This window comes from Aegilops tauschii, chromosome 4, assembly GCF_002575655.3.
Source record: "Aegilops tauschii subsp. strangulata cultivar AL8/78 chromosome 4, Aet v6.0, whole genome shotgun sequence".
In the NCBI taxonomy this organism is placed as follows: Eukaryota; Viridiplantae; Streptophyta; class Magnoliopsida; order Poales; family Poaceae; genus Aegilops; species Aegilops tauschii.
The window spans coordinates 336,220,437-336,241,730 of record NC_053038.3 but is presented as its reverse complement, the minus strand read 5'-3'; positions in this window follow the sequence as shown (position 1 = coordinate 336,241,730).

Here is a 21,294-nt window from a genome sequence, read left to right as displayed (position 1 = left end):
CAGCCCCCATTCTCTTGCCAGTAGCTTCTCCTTGTATCACCCGTTCTGACCCGCGCCTCAATTCGTACTTTGCAGCCCTCCACCGGAGTTCCCCAACCTCACCCGAACCGCCGTCCGCCGGAGATAGTGTCGCCGTCGACGTGGTGCTCCCCGTTGGACGAGTCCACCACCCACCGACGCGGAAGAAGACACTGAAGCTCTTGGTACCCTCCGTTTCTCCTAACTCGCCGTGGTTCGACGCCGGCGTCCACCGCCGTCGTCGGGCGCCGGCGAGCTTTCAAACCTGACATGCGGGCCCCGCGTGTCAGCCTCTGTTTTATTTCCCCGAACCGTTTTCTGTTGGCGCCTTCGGGCAAAATACGTTTTCTCCTTGCGCTTGCGCATTCCCAGCCGAAGCGTTTTCTGTTTTCTCAGTTAAAACCCTGGAACTTTTTTGTTTCATTACAGAAAGGTCCCTGGACAGAAACCTTTATAACTTTTTAATGAAAAGGTATTTTTGAGTGATTCTTTTTCTGTCAATCTCCAAATTTTGTCTAGTTTGTATGGGATTTATTTGAAAAATATTTGGCAAAGTTTCTGTGCATGTGTTGGTTTTCAAGTTAGTACCCCGTTTCGTGATTGCCGTAGGTTCCGGGAGAGGGGACGGAGCCGCGAACTTCGCCGAGCTAGACTCCGACTTCTCCGAACCAGGCAAGCATGTTTGAACATTTGATATGGCAGATGTTTTGCATGTTCATGTGAAAGTTTGTGCGTGGCATGTGAGTGTCGATAAGTACCTCGTTGCTTGTAAGGCAACGATCCGGTTGTTCCGAAGTTGCGATGACCTCTGATGAGAGGTGGCCTAATCATGTAGTGAAATGAAGGGCAGCAAGGTGGTACTGTTGTAGCATGCCAGCCTTGCGTCATCCGACTCTCTTCGACGTTAACGTGGTTGGAGCCACGTTATCGATCTTTTTCCGCGTGTTCCAAAGTTGCGATGACCTCTGATGAGAGGTGGCCTAATCATGTGGTGACATGAAGGGCAGCAAGGTGGTACTGTTGTAGCATGCCAGCCTTGTGTCATCCGACTTTTCCGACGTTAACATGGTTGGAGCCATGTTATCGTCCCTTCCCCTTTCCGTGCTACCACATGTCTCATTGCCAGGATACGGTTTAGTAAGTTGGTAACCTCTTTCCGTGTACACACCAAACAGAGAGGCCGGGATGATGGTACCTTGGCCCAGGATTAAAGCCAGTCATTCGGTCAGGGGGCATGGGTGTTTCCGGTTGGGACCGAGAGGGGGGGCACCCCCTTATAGCGCGCGTATAGAAATTTGATCCCATGCTACGCGAGGTTGTAGCCTCCCCGACTCAGGGTTTTTCCTGAATGTTGCCGAGGGTGATCCCTGGCTTCGGATGGTTAAATTGGGTGTGTACTGGTTAGACGTGTTCCTTCCAGAACACCGTAGACGGAACTAGTCCCCGTGACTACTGAAATCCGTTGGCTGTGGTTAAGTACAAACTCTGCAGAGTCAATTCTTTCCAAATCATCGTATCCATGATCAGTAATGTAGACTTTACATCCAAATCTATCCGTGTGAAAATCTTGCCCCCCGGTGAACAAGCTCAAGCGGAAAGATCTCAGATTTATTGTTATTCCAGTTGATGGACTAACTTTATTTTGTGTCTCATGCTTGTGATAATTTATGTCTCCGAGCTATTGTATTAATGAGTTGTGATATAAGCCCTTTATGTGACGTCGCGCAGACGTCCGACTGTGGCGTGTACTCGTTTCTCACTTTCGATATAAGCCCTTTATGTGACGTCGCTCAGACGTCCGACTGCGGCATGCACTGTCTTTACTTTCTGTTATAAGCCCTTTATGTGGTGTCGCCCCGACGCCCGACTGTGGCATTATTATTCTGCATTTTCCTCTCGAGGAGTCTTTCAGACACTCGTTTGGCACCTGTATTTTTATTCTGCATTTTCCTCTCGAGGAGTCTTTCAGACACTCGTTTGGCACCTGTATTATTATTCCGCATTTTCCTCTCGAGGAGTCTTTCAGACACTCGCTTGGCACCAGTAATACTATTCTGCAGTTTCCGCTTGAGGCGTCATTCAGACCCTCGCTTGGCACCCAGTATTTATTATCTCTGTGTCTGATCGCACTGGTTAACTTATTCATGTGCTTCATGTTTTCATTTGTTATACCTTATGTCCGAACTGTCTTGCGAGTACTTTCATAGTACTCACCTGGCTTGTTGATTTGGCCAGATGTTGACGAAGGCGATCTCTTGGATGAAGAGTTTGATAGCGCGTCCGACGCCTAGAGGAGTCCCAGTCAGTCCTGCGCGATCCCGGATTTTGGTCACTTCTATCGTTTACGCTTCCGCCACCCGCAATAAGTCTTCTCGAGCCTCACTCTGACGCTCGAAGAGTTGTAGTATTCTGGAATCATGTCACTCGCTTCGCGATGATATTTCCACCACCGTTTTTATCGTGAGTTAGTAGTTTGCCACCCTGTCCGCCGTATTGTTTTATCGGCGTGCGTGTAATAAATTGTTGGGCAGTCTCTGCTCAACCTTGTATTATATTTAGTACTCCTGGTATTTTTCTTCTGTGACCAATATATTGTCTATCAGTGAGAAGGAATTCTTCCTCGCTGGTCCGTAACAGGGATTGGTTTCTCAATAATTATTTTATTGAAAAACCGGTCGTGACACTCAGGAGGCCAGGCACCGCACGTTCCTGGCAGAGATGGAGATGGACCTTGAGGAGCCGCTCGAACCCCCAGAGCCTCCCGAGGCTCAGGGCTCCGATGGCTCATGAGGATCGGCTTCTTCACCGTGCACCGTCAGCTACTCCAACACCCGCTCTGCAATGATATCAGGTGACACCTTTCGAGTTTCATTTCAGCTGGGAGCACCCTCAGGGCTGCATTATTCCCATGTCGCGTGGGTCCGTCCCCACGGCATGTATCTGTTTTGCTTATGTCTTTAGTTTACCTTGCTAGGGGCGCCCCTCGGGCTGCATCATCCCCAAGCCACTCGGGCCTGACCCAGTGGCATGTATTCTTCCTGCAGTTACCTAAGTCGCTTTGCTTTTCATTGCCTATCATTATCATCTCTCGCCTATCACGGCCCCTTTTTCTCCCTCATGCAAACCGGTTGCACGTTAAAAGGGGGGCGCCTGAGCATCGCGACTCAGGGGATCTTACTGGCTCTCCAGCCCTCACCCCCTGGCCTTGTCCACGGCATCGCGACCTGGCATACCAGCGGCGGTTGAGCTCGCTCGAGGGCCGGGACCTGAGGACGTAGAGCATTTGCATCTAACCACCCTGCAGGAACCCTCAGCCGCCCAAGGCTCAAGATCAGGCGCAACCCGCCTTGAGGTAGGGCCTCGTGAGTCCCGCGCTGGTTCACGAGTGCCCAGATACACCTCGTCTAGCCCTACCGTGCCAGCCACGTGTCAGGGCGGGGTTGTACACGCCCCGGGGGCTCCTCCCGGAGGGGGGCCCCCTCCCACGTACCAGTGGAAGCACCATGCTCCGTGCTGGCTGACGACACTGCCGAGGAGCGGCTATGCCCGTACACATACGGAAGCGCTATGCTCCGCGCTGGTGATAAACAACTGAGGGCGGCCCACGGCTGTATCAACCTCAGGGAGCCCAGAGCTCAGTGTCTGGCCTCATCGCAACGCCTCCCCTCGGGAGCGCCACGCGAGGGGGCTGGACACGGGGGCTGCGCCCGGGTCACGCCCGAGCACATGCCACCCAGCCAGGTCCCTCGGACCTGGTCATCGCGCGCCCCTCCCCGAGCGGAGCCAAGGTATGAAGACCGTTTGAGCGTCAAGGGGGACTCCTGAGCATCGCGACTCAGGAGCCTAACTGGTCACGTAGCCCCTCACTCCTTAGTTCCAAAAGGCTAACGGCGGTCGAGGTATGCGCGGGGCCGGGCCCTGCCGACGTAGAACGACAGATCCACTCCTAGACCCCCTCCCTGTTTGCTGTTTGCGCGTCAAGGGGGACTCCTGAGCATCGCAACTCAGGAGCCTAACTTGCCACATAGCCCCTCACTCCTTGGTCCCGTCCTGGTGATCATGTCGGGGCTAACGGCGGCTGAGGTATGTGCGGGGCCGAGCCCTGCCGACGTAGAACACAAAGCAAATAGGAAGGAAACCGCAAAATCTCGCAAATTCAAAAGCAAATATTACAAACCATAAATTGTCCTCGTGATACCAGACACAAGTTTAAACGCCTCCACGAGGCATGGTGCATGTTGCAGGAGTAGAAACAAGAAAGAGGCCGCGAGGAGATCACCCTTGAGCAGCGCCGTCTTCGTGGCGGGGTCGCGCTTGTCAGCCCCACCTCCCGAGGCCGCGGAACCAGCAACACCTGCCTTGGGCGTAGTAGCGAAGGCGCGGAACTTCGCCAGCAAGGCCTCTGCTCGGCCCTTCACGGCCTCAGTAGCAGCGACGGAGCGCTCGGTGTCCACAGGCTCCAGTAGGTCGTCAAGGTTGGCGTCGGGGTTGCGAAGGTAGACGTGGCTGAGGATCCGCGTCAGCGCTACGGAGGAAAGGACGCGGGCTTCAACCTCGTCCATGGGGCCGATGCCGGTCACGACCTCCTCAAGCGCCTCGACCAGGAAGGGAAGCAGCTTGGCGGGGCCGTCCGTGGCTCCGGCCAGCAGCTTCTCTAGACCATCGTCATAAAGTGACTTCAACGCCCTGCGAGATCTCACCCCGTAATCCGTGAAAGCCGCACGATCCTCGGCCAAGACCTTCGCCTTGGCGTCCAGCTCAATCCTCTCCGCCTTCAGCTTCTGCTCCAGTGTCTTCAGCCGGCCGTGGTCAGCAAAGAGCTCGGCGTCACGGTCCCCGATGGCGGCCTCCCGAGCCTTCATCTCTTCCTCCTTCGCCTGATGGTCGCGAACCTCCTTGGCAAGCTCATCACGCAGGCCTTGCAGCTCGTCCTCCAGGGCCTTGCAGCGGCCCCGGACAGTTGAAGCATCCTTCAATGCCGTGTCGCGAGCGGCTATGGCCTGGGAGGCGACTTGCTTCTCCTCCTCGGAAGCTGTCCTAGCCTGGCTCAGCGCCGCTCGGACGGAGGCATCAGAGCCAACCCAGCCAGAGACCAGCTCCAGACACCCGACCACCAGGCGGGGTTGGTGCCCTAGAGATCTTCTCGCAACCGACTCAGCTCATCAGCAGCACGGTCCAAGGCGGCAGAGGAGGCAGAGGAGTCGGGAACCAGTGGAGCAGGAGGAGAAGACGGCGGCGTGATCATGGCTTGGGAGGCCGGGAGCACCTGAGCCTTGGCAACCTCGGCGACAGCATCAAGCGCCGGTGCTTCCAGAGTCAGCGGGGCCACGGGGGCTAGCCCCCCACCAGAGCATCCCTCCTGGCATCGCGAGGACGACCGGGCAGGGGAGGTGCGAGCTCCACTGCCTCCCCTTCCCGCAGGCGAAGGCGCGGCCACAACAGATGAGCATGCCCCGAGCGGGGCCAGCGTGTCCCGCTTCAGCCTCTTCGCTGCAGGCGGCGGCCTACCCAAACAATGGAGGATGTCAAGCCCCGACAGCAAAAACGAGAGCAAAGCAGAGTTCGAGTACTTACTGGTTAGTCGCGGCGAGCTCCAATGGCCTCCTGCCGAGCTTAAAGCCCGAGAGCCTCTTGTGGGGCGCAGCCTCGGGAGGTCCGGCAGCAGAGGAGGGCGTACCAGAAGGGCTGGAGCTGGCTTCGGGCAGCACCGGGGCCGGAGTAGACCCTCGGGAGATCAGCCCCGACCTGTCCTTCTTCGGGATCACGGGCGGGTCCTCTCCCCCTCGCCTGGTGTCGGCCTCCTCGTCGTCCGGCATGGAGCGGAGGATGTTGGACCTGCGCCAGGGGAAAGTCTCCCCCGTCTCCTCAGTGGTCGCCTCTGAGTCGCGCTCCTCCTCTTCCTCGTCTTCCTCCTCTCCCCCGCCGGAATCATCAGAGGACAACTCCACCATCACCGCCGCCACCTGGCCCTCAGGGGGTACCACCGGCCCCAGACCGCTCCCGTCAAAGGTGGGCATGGCGTCCACCACCCGCTCCCAGTCGTCGCGAAGGAACAAGGGGGCAGGAGCGCCCTCCAGGCTTGCCACGTCCTCTTCGACCAGGAAGCGGAGAGCTGCGGCCAGATCTTCATCAGCCAAGGCCTCCGAGTTCAGGCGGAGATCGGCATCCGCATCTCTGAGCCTCCACAACGGGCACGAGTGCGCCTGGAGTGGGGCCACCCGATGCGCCAAGAACTCCCTCAGGAGCGTGGCCCCTGTCAGCTTCGCCGCCTTCATGTTGCTCGGCCTCAGGTCGGCGTTCATCTTCTCTAGCACCAGCTTCGCCCGTCGATCATCAAGCTTCGCACGGGACCACGCCTCAAAGGCCTGGGGTTGCCCCGTGGGCAGCGCCAGCCGAGAGTTGATGCATCCGGCATCAAGCATGACCCACTTGCTCTGGAAGCCATCGGCCCTCTTCCCGGCCTTCGAGATCATGTTGGCCTTGGAGTACGCAACGAAGCTTGCACACGCCAAGGTATTGGCGCCAGTGACTCGGAGGAAGAAGAAGTGGCACAGCAAGGCCACGGAAGGCATCACCCCGACGTGCGCCTCGTAGTAGTAGGCGAAAATCCACAGCAGAAGAACAGAGTTGGGATGGAGATGCAGAGCCTGCAGCTTATAATGGCGGAGGACAGCATAGAAGAACTCGGAGAAAGGAGGCACCAGGCCAGTGATGACGGTGCTCATGAAGAAGGGATGGAAGGTGCTCCCCTTTTCCTCCGGCTGGGCGGAGCCGGGTCGAAGCGTAGTCTCCCCCATCTCGCTGCCTTGCGCCGCCGTCATCAGGCGCGTGAGGGCGAGATTCTTCTCCGTCATGTTGGGGGGATCCAGAGCCGGCGAGTACCAGGACGATGGAGCCTCGGCCGCGGTCTTGCAAGGCGCCATTGCTCGCTGGAGGAGAAGGGATGAGGCGGATCTGGAGATTTCGGAAGCAGGAGGGCAAGAGCAAGAAAGGGGATCTGGAGCAAGGCGAATGGGAGCAATGAAGGTAAGCCTAACCCGAGCCAGCCTTCTGTCAGACGGGCAGTTGCCGAGGCAGCGTGGGGAAGTGGAGACACCCATGTCCAATCAACCGCCACGCGGCGACCAAGGCCGCAGGCTGTTGGGGCCCGCGGCGCTCCGCACTTGCACTTTCGCTTCGCTGCTAAGCCAAGTCCGAGCTCGCCTTGGGCCCGGGGGCTATTGTCGGCGTTCTGGGAACGGGGGTCCCCAGACTTGCCTGCATGTGGCCTGCGGCGTGGCTCAAGGAGTGGCCCTGTCCGGCCCACCTTCATCAACTCAAGCTCAAGACCCTCGCGAGGGGCCAAGCCTCGCGGGGCGGACGACGCAAGGCTTCCTCAGGAACGGCCTCACCAGGCAGGCTGGCGAGGAGGCGCAGAGATCAAGGCAGGGTACTCGCGAGGTGCTCGTGACGCAAGCCATGAAGATCGAGACCAGGCGGGCGCCAGGCAGGCGCCGGCCTACGCAGTGTCCTTGTTTCCTCTTTGGTGCAAAGGGGGCAAGCGCAGGCGCGGAGTACCGAGGCGTCAAGCAAAGGTTACCATTTCGGTGCAACGAGACCAAGACCAGCAGAGCGGCAGGATGGAGGTCACCGTCAAGCCCAAGACGGCGTCATCGCCAGTGCCTTTGGCAGCCGAAGACCAACTTTAGTCAGGATAACTTTTACTAGATGTTCCCCTTCAAAATGGCCGTTGTTGGCTCCCTTCCCGCTCAATGTTTGGGAAGAGGACCAGGGCCTCTATATATAGAGATAGCCACCACAGTGGGGGGGAGGAGATAGAGTTCTCATCAGATCCAGAGGCGATCGAACACACCCAAGTAGTTCACCCCACCAGCCCAAGAACACCTCTCGCGAGGTTGTTCTTCCTCTGTACTGTTCATCATCAGCCCCTGAGGCAATCCACCAAACCACACACTGGATTAGGGTATTACACCACAACGGTGGCCCGAACCAGTATAAACCTTGTGTCCCTTGTGTTGTTCATCGTGTAGCATAGATTCACAGCGAGGCGTTGGGACGCGGATCGGTAGGGGGAAGATCTCCGCGCGCACCCCAGAGTTCAAACCTTAAGGGTTTTGCCGGAACTCGATATCCGACACAGCTAATGGACTGTAATTCAAAAAAAGATCAAACTGACTGTAAATTCTACCGCGCCAAAAAAAAGATTGTAAATTCTGAAAAAATGGGTTGAATACGTGCCACATTTTTGGAGGCTGAAATGTGGGCCAATAGGTCGAAGCCAACGCAAGTCATTGTCAACTTAGTCAGCAAATGATTCTGACATCGTTAGCCGTTGGATTTACATCCAACGACCGGCATCCATCTTCAATCTCTCGTCTTCTTCCTCCAGCGCCGCCGGGACCACCTCCCACCTCTTGCTGCTAGCAGCTCTGCTTAGCACGCTTCGCTGTGAAACGCTACTCCACCGTTGGCCAGGCCATCCCTCCACCCCTCCACACCTCTTGTTCTTCTCCAGTGACTGCCGAACTACACCGCACTAGAACCAGTTAACCTCGTACACCTCTCTGTCTGAGACTCTACTCCCGCGTCTTCCCATCTCTGGCTCGTTGCTGTCCGGGGCCTCGCCATCGTCCACCACCTTGGATGCGCTCGGCGCGGCGTGGTCAACGTGGTCAACGAACGACACCATCGGAAGTAGATTGTGCATGGAGAGGCTGACAGCTGCGTCCACGGCCGCACACAAGGAAATGCCTCCTTATTACATGCAAAATAATGATTCCTCCACCTGACATCTGGGACCCACAGGAAGGGCCTCTGTATTTTGCGAAAAAAACGTGCCCCCCACTGACAGGTCGGACCCACCAGCTATCTTCGCACGCAAGGAAGTGCCTCCTTATTACGCTCAAAAAAATGAATACTCCCCCTGCCAGCTGGAACCCAGCATAGTGGGAGGCTGACTTGTGGGCCTACCAAGTTGACGGGGACGGAGGGCTTTTGTCAACTTATTCAATATGAACGATTCTAGCTCATGTTACCGTACGATGTCATCCAACGGGGGTAGTGCTTCTTCAACCTCTGGTCTTCTTGCTCCAGCCACCCAAACCAGCGCCGGTCATGCCGCGTGCTCCTGCCTCCCGTGGCCGGCTATGATGCCGCGGAGGCCTCACCGCCCCTACTACTCCCACCGCTATCCAGGCCATCCCTCTACTCACCCACACCCCCTGTTATTCTGCAGCGACGACAGCCTCACACCGCAGTCGAACCAGTGAACCCTCGTACTCCTCTCCGCGTGGGCATCCACTGCCGCGTCTTCCCCGGCTCCGCTTCGTCCCCTTCCAAGGCCTCGCCGTCGTCCACCGCCCTGGTGCTCTCGGCGCGGCGTGGTCAACATGGTCAAGGAACGACTTCCATCAGACGTGGACTGTACATGGAGAGGCTGACAGCTGGGTCCACGGCCGCAGCAAGGAAGTGCCTCCTTATTACGCGGAAAATAATGATTCCTCCACCTGACAGCAGGGAGCCACCGGACGGGCCACCGTATTTCGCGAAAAAAATGTTTCCCCCCTGACTGTTGGGACCTACCAGCTACATCTTCGCACACAAGGAAGTGCGTCCATATGACGGGCAAAAAAATGATTCACCCCCTGACTGCTGGGACCCACCAGCTACATCTTCACATGCAAGGAAGTGCCTGATAGTCGGGACCCACCTGGTCGAAGCATACGTAGCGTTGTCATTCTGATCGCGAACGTGTACGTACATACTAGTCAATGTAGAGGCGCAAACGTGTCGTAGTAGAGGCGCTCACGTAGCATATACACGTACGTACAGCGCCCAGGGTGCAAGAAAGTAAATACGGCCACGTACGTACATACGGGTGGGGTCTCGAACGCCTACTCGCGCATACGTACGGCCAGGGCTCGTGTAAATGGCTGGGTCGGAATGGAGAAACAGCGTCATCGTCGTGTTCATGGGGAGCCAACCGGCTAGGTCAGAATGGAATGCGTCGTCGTGTTCATCGGGAGGGCTTGGACGGAACAGGCGATGGAAACGAGGCATGGCGTACCGCAGAACGAAGGAAACGGCCTTCTGTTCTGCCGGCCACGTTCGAAACAGGATCCTGCTCATCGGGAGGGGTCTGGCGTACCGCAAAACGGAGGAAACGGACTTGTGTTGGACCTCCTATGGTCGAAACGGGGTCCTGTTGATCGGGAGGGGTGTGGCGTACCGCAAAACGGAGGAAACGGACTTGTGTTGGAGCGCTACGGTCGAAACGGGGGTCCTGTTCATCGGGAGGGGTGTGGCGTACCGCAAAATGGGACTCCACGGGATACTGTTCATCTCCACCGTCGACCTCCTCCAGCCTCCACGGGCTACTGTTCATCCACCGTCGCCCTCCTCCAGCCTCCACCTGCGACTGTTCATCCACGGGCTCCTCTTCATCCAGCCTCCACCGCGCGCTACTCCACCGGCTACTGTTCAACCACCCCTCTCCACGGGCTCCTGTTCAACCACCCCTCCACGGGCTACTGTTCATCCACCCCTCCACCGTCTACTGTTCATCCAGCCCTCCATGGGGTCGTCCTGTTCATCCAGCCCTCCACGGGGTCCTGTTCATCCAGCCCCAACCTGCTCAATCGATCGGGGTCCTGTTCATCCAGAGGCAACACCATGGGGTCCTGTTCATCCACCCCCACCGCTCACTGTTCATCCAAACCCCCCCCCCCCCCGCAATGCTCATTGTTCATCCAGAGGCAGCATCGATCGGCTTCAGTTAGCAGCAGTAACGAAGGAATCGCTCGATCGCTCGGGTTCAGTAACGCGTAGCCTGCGGTGCAATCGCTCGGGTTCAGTTAGGCGATGCCTCGCTCGGGTTCAGTTAGAGCCCAATGCCTCGCACACACGCGCGTACGTGTACGAGAGAAACGCGCATCGCTCGGCCCCCGACCACCCACCGTAACCGGGAACTCGCCGAAATTTTCATCGCCCTCGCTTCTACCATGGTTTTTTCCGTCATGGACGGCCCAAAGAATGTCATGTAGCTGCGTCTCCGCCCGCCCAGGACGAAAAGCTCATTTTCTGTCATGATTTTTTGTCATAGAAGTAGGAGCCCACCACATCTATGATGATACCGGGTTTTGTCACAATTATCATCATAGAAGTGTCATAAGTATGACAGAAAAAAAATTGTTAGGCCCAAAATGTCACAGATGCATCTTTTTTGTAGTGCAAGCGCCTCGCGAGCGGCGGCTGGGTACGGTGCACGCGCTGGTGTCGATCATCCCCCCCCCCCCGGGGGGGGGCTCAAGGGTGCGGCCACCCCGGGTACCCACCTCGCCACGGTCTGGCAGTTGGTTCCTCACGAGGCACTCTATGACAGGCCAACATTCCCCTCGGGAGGCACAGAACCTCGCGAGCCCGTGGCAGGCTTGCCCCAGGAGAAGGAGCACCGCCGCGACATCAGGCCTCACTCGAGATCCACCAAACCAAGGCCCGCAGCCCTGCGGGGTCATGCCCCGGGCGCTACTTCAAAAGCATTTCATGGTTTCATACATCATAAGGCCCCCCTTCCCAAAATGCTCTCACGAGGATGCATTCAAGTTTTTGTCATACAGGTCAAAGCAAAAAGAAACACGGGCCTAGTTGGCTGCGCCTTGCTCATCACCTCCGTCTGCGCTGCTTGCGTCATGGCGGTCGTCCTCCTCATCATCGCTACCCACACCGTCTTCTCCGACCACAATCACGACCGTGTCGTCCTTCGGAGTAAATTCTGCTACCAGGGCATCCACATGGTCGTCCACCCACCCGGTCAGGTTGTCCTGAATAGCCAAGGGCACGAGGGCTAGCACAGCATCAAAGTCGAAGTGAGGGTCGCGGTTGAGGAGATGGCTGAAGACACGTGAGAACGCGCGCCCAAGAAGACCCTGGCTCCTCTCCGCTGAAAGCTCGTGAGTCCTTGCAACCCGAGCCTCCAGGTGGGTCGCGATGTCGGTGAAGAAGTTGAGGTGGCTGGTGTAGTCATTCTCATGCGGATGAGGAGCGCTCTCGTCGCAGATGGTGCCCAAGGCGGAATTAGCTCTGAGTCTGAGGCCCTGGAGCATCGAGGCGTGCTAGTGGTGCAGCATTCGGCGGTGATTCGCTTCGCTCGTGGTCCTCTCCGCCAGGGACGTGGTGTCCTTGATCTGTTGATGAAGGGAAGACAATTCGGCTCGGGCGGAGGCCAAGGCAGATTCGGAACAAATCAGGGCTTCTCGAGCAGCGCTCTCACGCTGCTCCACAGACTGCAGCTTAGCCAGCATGGCAGAGGTCCTACCTTCAAGCTCGGCCTTGAGCAGCTCCAGATCTAGGCGGTTCCCCTCAGCCAAGTCAGCACGCGCCTTCGCCACCCTCTCCTCCACCTCCAGCTGGACCTGGGCTCCTCGGCCGGCGACGGCGTCCTCAGCCGCGGCAGCCTGGCGCTCCCTCAACTCTAGCCGCTCCAATGCCATGCTGTGCTCCACGGTCTCCAACGTCAAATCTTCGTGGCACCTCAGGAGCTCCGCCTCGGCAAAAGGCCGCCTCGCCTGGTGAGGAGGCCAGATGGGCGCGGCGCTCCTCGACTTCACGCTCAAGGGCCGCATTTGAAGACAGAAGCTCCCGCTCCTCGACCACCTCACGACGGCGGTTGGTGGCCTCGATCTCTTCCATGGCGCGGGCGCAAGCCTCGCGAGAAGCCGCGAGCGAGGCCGCCGCAAGCGCATCGGCCTCGTCGCGCTGAAGCCTCCCGAGGTTAATGGCAACCTTCAGCTACTGCCACTCATGCGCCAGGCGGCGGCCTTCCACCTCAAGCCTGACGTCGACATTGGCAAGCTCTCTGCCAAGATGGATCATCGCACACATCGCCTCACCGAAGAGCTCGAAGCGCACGGCACTGCGCCCACGAGCAAGCGCAAGCACGTCACCAAGGACCTCGTCGGCCCCAGAGGCTGCCGAGGAGGCGCTGGGCGCCCCACCTGCCGCCGACTGGGGGCTGGCCGGTGTAGCCCCACAAACTGAAGATGAGGGCCACCCAAGGGGCACCCCCCTACCAGCAATGACAAGAGGAAGGACCGTCGGTGCATCCCCCGTCTCATAGGCTGAGTCGCGGAGAGGGGGAGCATGGAGCTTGGTTCTGGGGCATCCCCACGGCATCATGGCAGCTGGAGTCGCCCCTACGCCCTGCACAAGACTAGGGCGCCGGGGGCTGTGTGCAGGCGCCAAGCTGGGATCCTTGGGGGCACCCGCCTCCCAAGGTTTCGCCTTCGTGGGAGCCCTACAAGGCCCTGGTTAGAGGAAAACGCGGTGCGCAAGGAATCAAGAGCAAAGGTACTTACTCATCGACAGCCACGTATCTCCTCGGCTTCAATGGCCGATGGGTGCCGTCGCTACAGCACGGAGACCTCTTCCTGTTCAGAAGCGATTCAAGGCTCAGGCGGGGCCGACCGGACCCCGACGGACGATCCTCGGGAGGAGGAGCACTCGGCGGGCAGAGACCCCAGGGGCAGGGGCACACGATGGGGTCTTCTGGCCTACGGCACCGGAGCCATTGGTGGGTTCCTTGCCATCGGCAGCCACTTCGGAGCTATCGCCCCGGCCGTCAGGGGCCTCCGCCTCCAAAGCTTGGGGTCGCGCCAGCTCTGCGGCGCCCCCCTTCAGGGCCCCTGGAGCCCCGATCTCCTGGGCCATCATCGGCACCAAGCCTCTGGAGGAGCCCTCAACAGCTGCAGGCCGCGAGTGCTCCCCTGCTTCCACACTCGGGCCGCACGCGGCAGGATCGAGTAGAAGGGGGGCTACGAAGATGGGGTTCTCGCGGGGCCCCTCAAGGCCCTCCGAAAGCAACCTCCACTCATCGAATGGAGGCATCTTCCTAGCGAAGGTCGCCTTGTTCGAGCACTGATAGAGGAGGCAGCCACCCCCCGGAAGGTCAGCAGGCTCGGGTTCGCCCGTCGGGAGTTTGAGCACCATGCCCAAGGTCCCAACAGCCAGTGATGGCCTCTGCAGCCTCATCGGATCCTTGATGCCCGCAAGATCCCACATTGGGCGAGAATGGCGCTGGAGGGGAGCAACGCGCTGCCTGACGAATTCCTTCACCACCATCGGCGTTGTCACTTCCAGTTCCTATAGCCTCGCCAACCTCTTCCAGACGAAAGCAAGGCACCGGTCGGAGAGCTTCTCGTGGCCCCAACCAGAGCTAGGCGAGGCCGGCGCCCTAGGATTCAAGAGCAGGGGGCTGAACGCACCGGCATCCATGAGCAGCCACTGCTTTCGGAATCCCTTCGCAGCAGGCGAGAGCTCGAAATCGATCCTTGAACCGGCAGTTGCGGCCACAGCTTCGAAGGTCATGCACCAAAGCATTAGCGGGCGTCGACCAACCGAAGCAATAAGAAATGGCGAAACAGGGCCACGGAAGGAGTAATACCGACCATGGCCTCGCAGAGGAAGGCGAAGACGGCGAGAAGGATAACAGAGCGGGGGTCCAGGTGTAGCAGGTGCATCTGGTAATGCGAAATTACAGCATTGAAGAAGGGGGACAAGGGAAGAACTAGCCCCACGAGAAGAGCATGAAGATTGATGGGGATCACGGTGGCACTCATCTCATTCACTCGCCAAGATGTAGGACGGACGACCGTCGCCCTCCACTCATTGGAATCGGCTGCAAGCGCATGGCGGACGTTGTCCAGCCCCTCCTGGTTGATCACCCTCGACTGCTCGAGGGCTGGCTCCAAGGCCGGCGGATGACCGGCCGGGGCGCGCGGCTTTCCTTTCTTCTTCCTCGGTTGGGGGGGGCATGGCGAGCACCAAAAGAGAGGTGAGGCGCCGGCGCAAGATCTATGCACGGAGCGGCAAGACTGGAAAGGAAGAAACAAGGGCCAAGCGTGACAATCTGCGAAGGGCAAGCTGCTCTGACAATGAGCGACCACTAGGCCTGGCAGATATCAAGGCAGCGTGGGGAAGTGGAGATGCCCACGTCCCATCAATCACCATGTGTCATCGAGGCCGCGGGCGGTTAGGGCCCGCTGCGCTCCGCACTTGCCCTTTGGCTTTGCCTAGAAGCCAAGTCTGAGCGCGCCTTGGGCCCGGGGGCTACTGTCGGTGTTCTGGATATGGGGATATCCAGCCCTGCCTACCTGCGGCCCACCACGTGGCTCCATCGACGGCTTGGTACGGCCCAGATTCGACATCAATAGCTCAAGACCCTCGCGAGGGGCCAAGCCTCGCAAGGCGGACGACGCCAAGACCCCCGAGGGGATCAGCCTCCTCAGGCTGGCTCCCGAGGGGCGGAGAGTTCCATGCAAGGTATACCTCACGAGGCTCAGCTGACGTGAGCCATGACGACCAAGGCCAGGCGAGCGCCAGGCAGGCGCAGAGCGCAGGTTTCCTCTTTGGTGCAAAGGAGGCAAGCCACAGGCGCGGAGTCCCAAGGAATCAGCCAAAGGTTTCCATTCTGGTGCAACAAGACCAAGACCGCCAGGATGGCAGGACGGAGGTCATCAACGAGCCCACCGCACCTTCACGACCAGCGGCTTTTCGCAGGCGAAGACTAATTTTGTCAGGATAAGCTGTACTACTGGTCCCCTGGTTGTTGTGGGATCCCTTCCCGCCAACATTTGGGAAGAGGACCAAGGCCACTATAAATAGGACTTAGCCACCACCATAGAGGGGGACGGATCGGATCTGGTTCACACCCTCAGCTCTGCCGAGCTCAAGAACACCTCACCTCCTGAGGCCAGTTCATCCACTGTACTAGTTCATCCTCAGCCCTCCGAGGCAATCCACCAAAATGCTGGAGTAGGGTATTACACCGCAAGGTGGCCCGAACTAGGATAAACTGATGTGTCTCTTTCTCTCTTCGAGCTTGTCGCGCTAGGCTTAGGAGGATCGCGAGTAGGCAGGCTGGGTAGGTTGAGATCTCCGCACGCACCCCAGAATTCGAACCTCTCAAGGGTTTGCGGAACCTGTAATCCGACATTAGTGCTATGCTCCAAAACCCTCAGCCACTTTCTCACATCCACATTTGTCCTAAACCTAAATGTCAAACTCGGCCCCACCGATTTGATCTATCCGGTGCCGCTGAGTTTCATCTTATTCAGCCACTGCCAAACCCTAGTCACTTCGGTCTGACCAATGGGATCTCGGTCTCACCGAGATGGGCTTGCAAATTCTCTGTGATCTATTGCAACAAAATCAGTCCCACCGAGTTTGTGCAGTCGGTCTCACCGAGTTTGCTTGACCAATCCTCCGTTTTCCTATTACCAAAATCGGTCTCATCGAGTTTGAGTAATCCGTCAAACCGAATTGAGGTTTTACCCTAACCCCTGCACATCGGTCCCACCGAGATGACCAAGTCGGTCCCACCTAAAACTCTAACGTTCATTTTTTGACCTGAATCGGTCTGACCGAGTTTTCTGATTCGGTCCCACCGAGTTTGGGAATCTGTGTGTAACGGCTAGATTTTGTGTGGAGGCTATATATACCCCTTCACCCATTCTTCATTCGTGAGGAGAGCCATCAGAACATACCTACACTTCCACTACTCATTTTCTGAGAGAGAACCACCTACTCATGTGTTGAGACCAAGATATTCCAACCCTACCATATGAATCTTGATCTCTAGCCTTCCCGAAGTTGCTCTCCACTCAAACCATCTTTCCACCGTAGCCAAATCTGTGAGAGAGAGTTGAGTGTTGGGGAGACTATCATTTGAAGCACAAGAGCAAGGAGTTCATCAACAACACACCATCTATTACCTTTTGGAGAGTGGTGTCTCCTAGATTGGTTAGGTGTCACTTGGGAGACTCCGTCAAGATTGTGGAGTTGAACCAAGGAGTTTGTAAGGGCAAGGAGATCGCCTACTTCATGAAGATCTACCCTAGTGAGCCAAGTCCTGCGTGGGCGATGGCCATGATGGGATTAAAAAGGTTGCTTCTTCATGGACCCTTCGTGGGTGGAGCCCTCCGTGGACTCGCGCAACCGTTACCCTTCGTGGGTTGATGTCTCCATCAACGTGGATGTACGATAGCACCACCTATCGGAACCACGCCAAAAATCTCCGTGTCTCCAATTGCGTTTGCACACTCCAATCCCATCCTTTTACTTTCTCGCAAGTTGCATGCTTTACTTTCCGCTGCTCACACACTCTTTGCAAGCTTGCTTGAATTGTATTGTGTATGCTTGAAATTGTGTTAATCTACCACCTCAACTTGGAAAACTTAAAAAACTGCCAACTTTGTTTGTTGAGGGTCTAATCACCCCCCCCCTCTAGACAACTCTTCTCGATCCTTTCAGCAGCGTTGGAGGCCGCGGGTAGCGAAGCCTTCGAGGTGGACGGATGAGTTGGAGGCGCCATGGTCGATGGCGCCGCTGACGATGCAAATGGCGATGAAGATGACGCGCTGCTTACGTCTTCAGGTTCGCGCAAGCGATCCCCCTACCTGGCACGCCAAAGATGTCGCGGGAAACCACGGCCACCTATGGGACTGGAACGGCCCCGTGCTGGTTTGGCAGTGGGAGTCGCGTTGCACAAAGAGTAGACCAACGCGAGGCAGTGCGGCAGGGATCACACAGTCAATTTTACACAGGTTCGGGCCACCGTGAGGCGTAAAACCCTACTCCTGCTTTGGTGGATTGATTGAGGAAAAGGTGGTGGTGGTGCGCAATACACTTGCCCGGCAGGGTTGTTTTGGGGTAGTGGCGACTACGCGCGTACGGGGGTGTGGATGGTCTAACCTCTCTAATCGTTGCCATGGGCCTCCTTTTATAGATCAAGGGGTTACCACCGTGGCAAATTGGTCATTAGACACTGATATGAAAGCAAACAGTGCTATCATACCTAACTTTGCAGGCGGACAACATGCATTTAATGCGCCGCTTAGTGTCACATCGTTGGTCACCCGGCAAGGCTTGCCGGGCTAACCTGCCAGCTCCACGTCTTCTTGCTTGACACGTCTCTGGACGGGTGTCATTTGTGGGTTTACTTGGTAGGAAGTGGCCGCCATGTGGCGACTGGCTACCACTTAATCATCCTGCATCTTGACACTGCACTGATCCACGACGTGGGTCGTGGTGGAGTAGTCGGTGGGGCGAGCTGGTCTTCGCGAGTCTCGGCAGGCCCTTCCGGGACGCCTTGGTCCTCTTCTTCTGGGGGTGGCCTCACCCCTTGCCAGGCTCGCCTGCCCTGCAAAGGAGGCCTCTGCCTCGACGATATCCGGCTTCTTTGTCTTGGTCTTGGTTCCTTCTGATCTGTCGGCTAGTTCTTCAAGTCTCTTAGTCTCTTGCTCTGGTGCTCCACTCTTGATCTTGTGCCTGTGCACAGTCAGGTCAATAGGCCCTGGGTCTGTTGCACCAATAGTAACTTACCCCACATTTTGGACAAGCGCATCCCTACACCATGGTTCCCCCTCCCATCCCCTCCCCCCTCCATTCGTACACCGAGGCCGCGAAAACCCGCGAATCCCCACACCCTCCTCCGTCCGCCCACCCAACCGGAGCCTCTTCCCCGACAATGTCGTCCACAACAACACCTCGATGTCCCTCATCCACCGCACCGGATGAGGATCTGTCGTCAATCTCATCATCTCACCGGTTCAGCCATCCCGTCCTCCACCTCCAAGGAGCTGCCCCGATGTTCTTGTCGTCTTTCACGCCAGCTCCATTCCCACACCGCCGTCTTCACCTGGACCACCATAAGAGCAGCATCATCACCGATTCCTCGGAAGAAGCTGAGGCCTAATCGGTGCCACCGAAGAGGTTCTACACTAATCGCTGCATTTTCTTCTTGATTCAATCTCACGGTGCTGCCAGCGCTTGGTCCCCAGCCGACATGGCGCGGCTCCATCTACGGTGGCGTCACCGGCCACTTCCTCCATGGCGTCGCTCCCTCGGCATTGACGTCCACATCAATAGGAGTTGATGCTTTGGCTCTCACTCGCGCTGCTGCTCTACTCTTGCTCTTGGTCCCCTGCCTGGTCTGCTCTTCCTCTTGCTCGCATTGATGCTCTCGCTCTTGCTCTTGCTTGCGCTGCTGCTCTACTCTTGCTCGCATTGCTATTGCACGAGCAGCAGATCCTACTCTCACTCGAGCCCCTGCAGCTGGTACCTGAGATGCTGCTACATGACCAGCTGCCTCGGCTCTCAAATGCGCTGCTGCCACTACTGCTTTTCTGCTACTAGTGCGTTCAGTTTCGACAGTATAATTCAGTTTCGACAGCAAAATTTAGTTTCGACAGTAAAATTCAGTTTCCATAGTTAAATTCAGTTTCGACAATTAAGTTCAGAGATGAGCGGCTGATGTATTTTACATCTAGAACTTTGTGGTTATGTATTTTACATCATCTATTGGAGATGCTATTAGAATTCCACTCAGGTTAACATTGTCTCTCTTGTCCTGCTTCAGCCTCGCCGTCATACAACTCACCGGAGATACTCCAACGACGAAACCCTCCATCACAATAGAGCAGTACCCTCGGCTCCATCTCCAGACGCCTAAGATCTTCTTCCCCTCCTCCGATGGCCACATCAGCCGGAGCATCCTCACCGACCAACCCAATCATGCTAAGATCGAGATGGCTTCACCAAAGAGGTTGTACACTTGTTGCATCACTTTTTTACTCTACATGTTATATATATTGTCCACTAAGCACACATAGTAACGTGAAATATGATTAGTTTCTCCTACTATATGACAAGCAGTGAGGTACCAGGAAACTTAGGTATCCGTGATGGACTCTCTCGAAAGCCATCATTATTTATTTCTACGCGTTTGAGCTGTGCATGTGTAGATGGGCCTACGAGTTGAGTTAGTAGGGCACTGGCCTGGGTCCAAAGTAGTACAAGTAGCACAAAAGAAATTTGGAGTGTAGGCTTTTGCCAGTTCAAGCCTGCCTACTAGAATTGCTAGTGCTTGAAAGGAAAAGTGAAGGAAAACATAGGAATTGGAAAGTTTCCTATGGTACTACTATTAATGCATTTGGTTCAAAGGAATGGAGCAAAGGAAAAATGTAGGATTTGTTCCTTTAGTGTCACTTTCAAAGAAAAACTGTAGGAATTTTAATATCCACTTGGCCCTCCTTTTCAAATTCCTATTCATGAAGAACAAGACTAAGTGATAGTAGCATAATAGCGTTATAACTATACATTTTCTTATGGTTTGACTTAATTTGACCATGCTTCTTTGCATTCCTGTGACCTTCCAATTCCTGGGAACCAAACACCCAGATTGACAGAAATCCTATGATTTTAAATTCTTTGCACATGCATTCCTATCCTATTACTGTGTATTTCCTATCCCTGCGTTGTTAGAATCCTCCAATTCAAACGAGCCCTTACAGAGTTACTTCTCTTACAGATAGTTGTCAAACAAAACCTTATGTGTTTGTCCGCTCTTGCTGCGCCGTCGTCCACCCCAGCTCAGCTGCTCCAATGACAAAAGGGTCCACCACAGCAGGGATCCGCCCTCCAGACTATCTTTCGCTGCCTCAGATCTTCTTCCGTGCCGCCGGCAGCCACGACAACTGCATTACCTTCATCAACTGAGCAGATGACCTCGAGGACTACACGGGTCCGCAAGAGAGGTCTCACTCTTTCGTTTTTGCTTATGTTATGCATCGTTTAATATTACATGCTACTTTATCGTCATGTTCACCGATTAGACTCTGAGTCAGCTCCAAACTAATGCTCAAACTTGAGTTTTTAAATTGTTGTGGTGTACATATCGGGGCTGCAATCAATAGTATATGTCTACTATTGGGTTAATCTCTGGTGTCTACTATGAGTTTCAAGTTTGGTGGGAAACAAACAGTAAAGAAGCCATTATCTGTATTTTTAACTAAAGCCATTATCTGCCTCCAATCATTGGTTTTGGGTCTATCCATAGGTTGCTACCATCACTCTGGATTTCTGCATGCACTCCTTACACAATCTCACTATGTTGTATTCTTATGCATGTCAGTTATTGTACATGATGGAACTGAACATGTAGAGCAAAAGAGACAAGCCTTGTGTGGCAATAAAATTTCATGCAGACGTCACTCCATGGTGGGCGCAAAGGCAGCCCCCATGTTCAGAAGGAGAAGACCACTCCTATTTACCCCCTGTGGTCTTCGCTCGAACTTGGTATGGTGATGTTGGTCATATCATGCATATGGTGCCTTGCATTGCTTACTTTATACATCAAATATGTCATCTGCTTAGTTTAGACATGATTTGTGTAAATGCCATCTGTTTAGTTTCTTTATCGTAGATGTGAATTATGCAACGCCA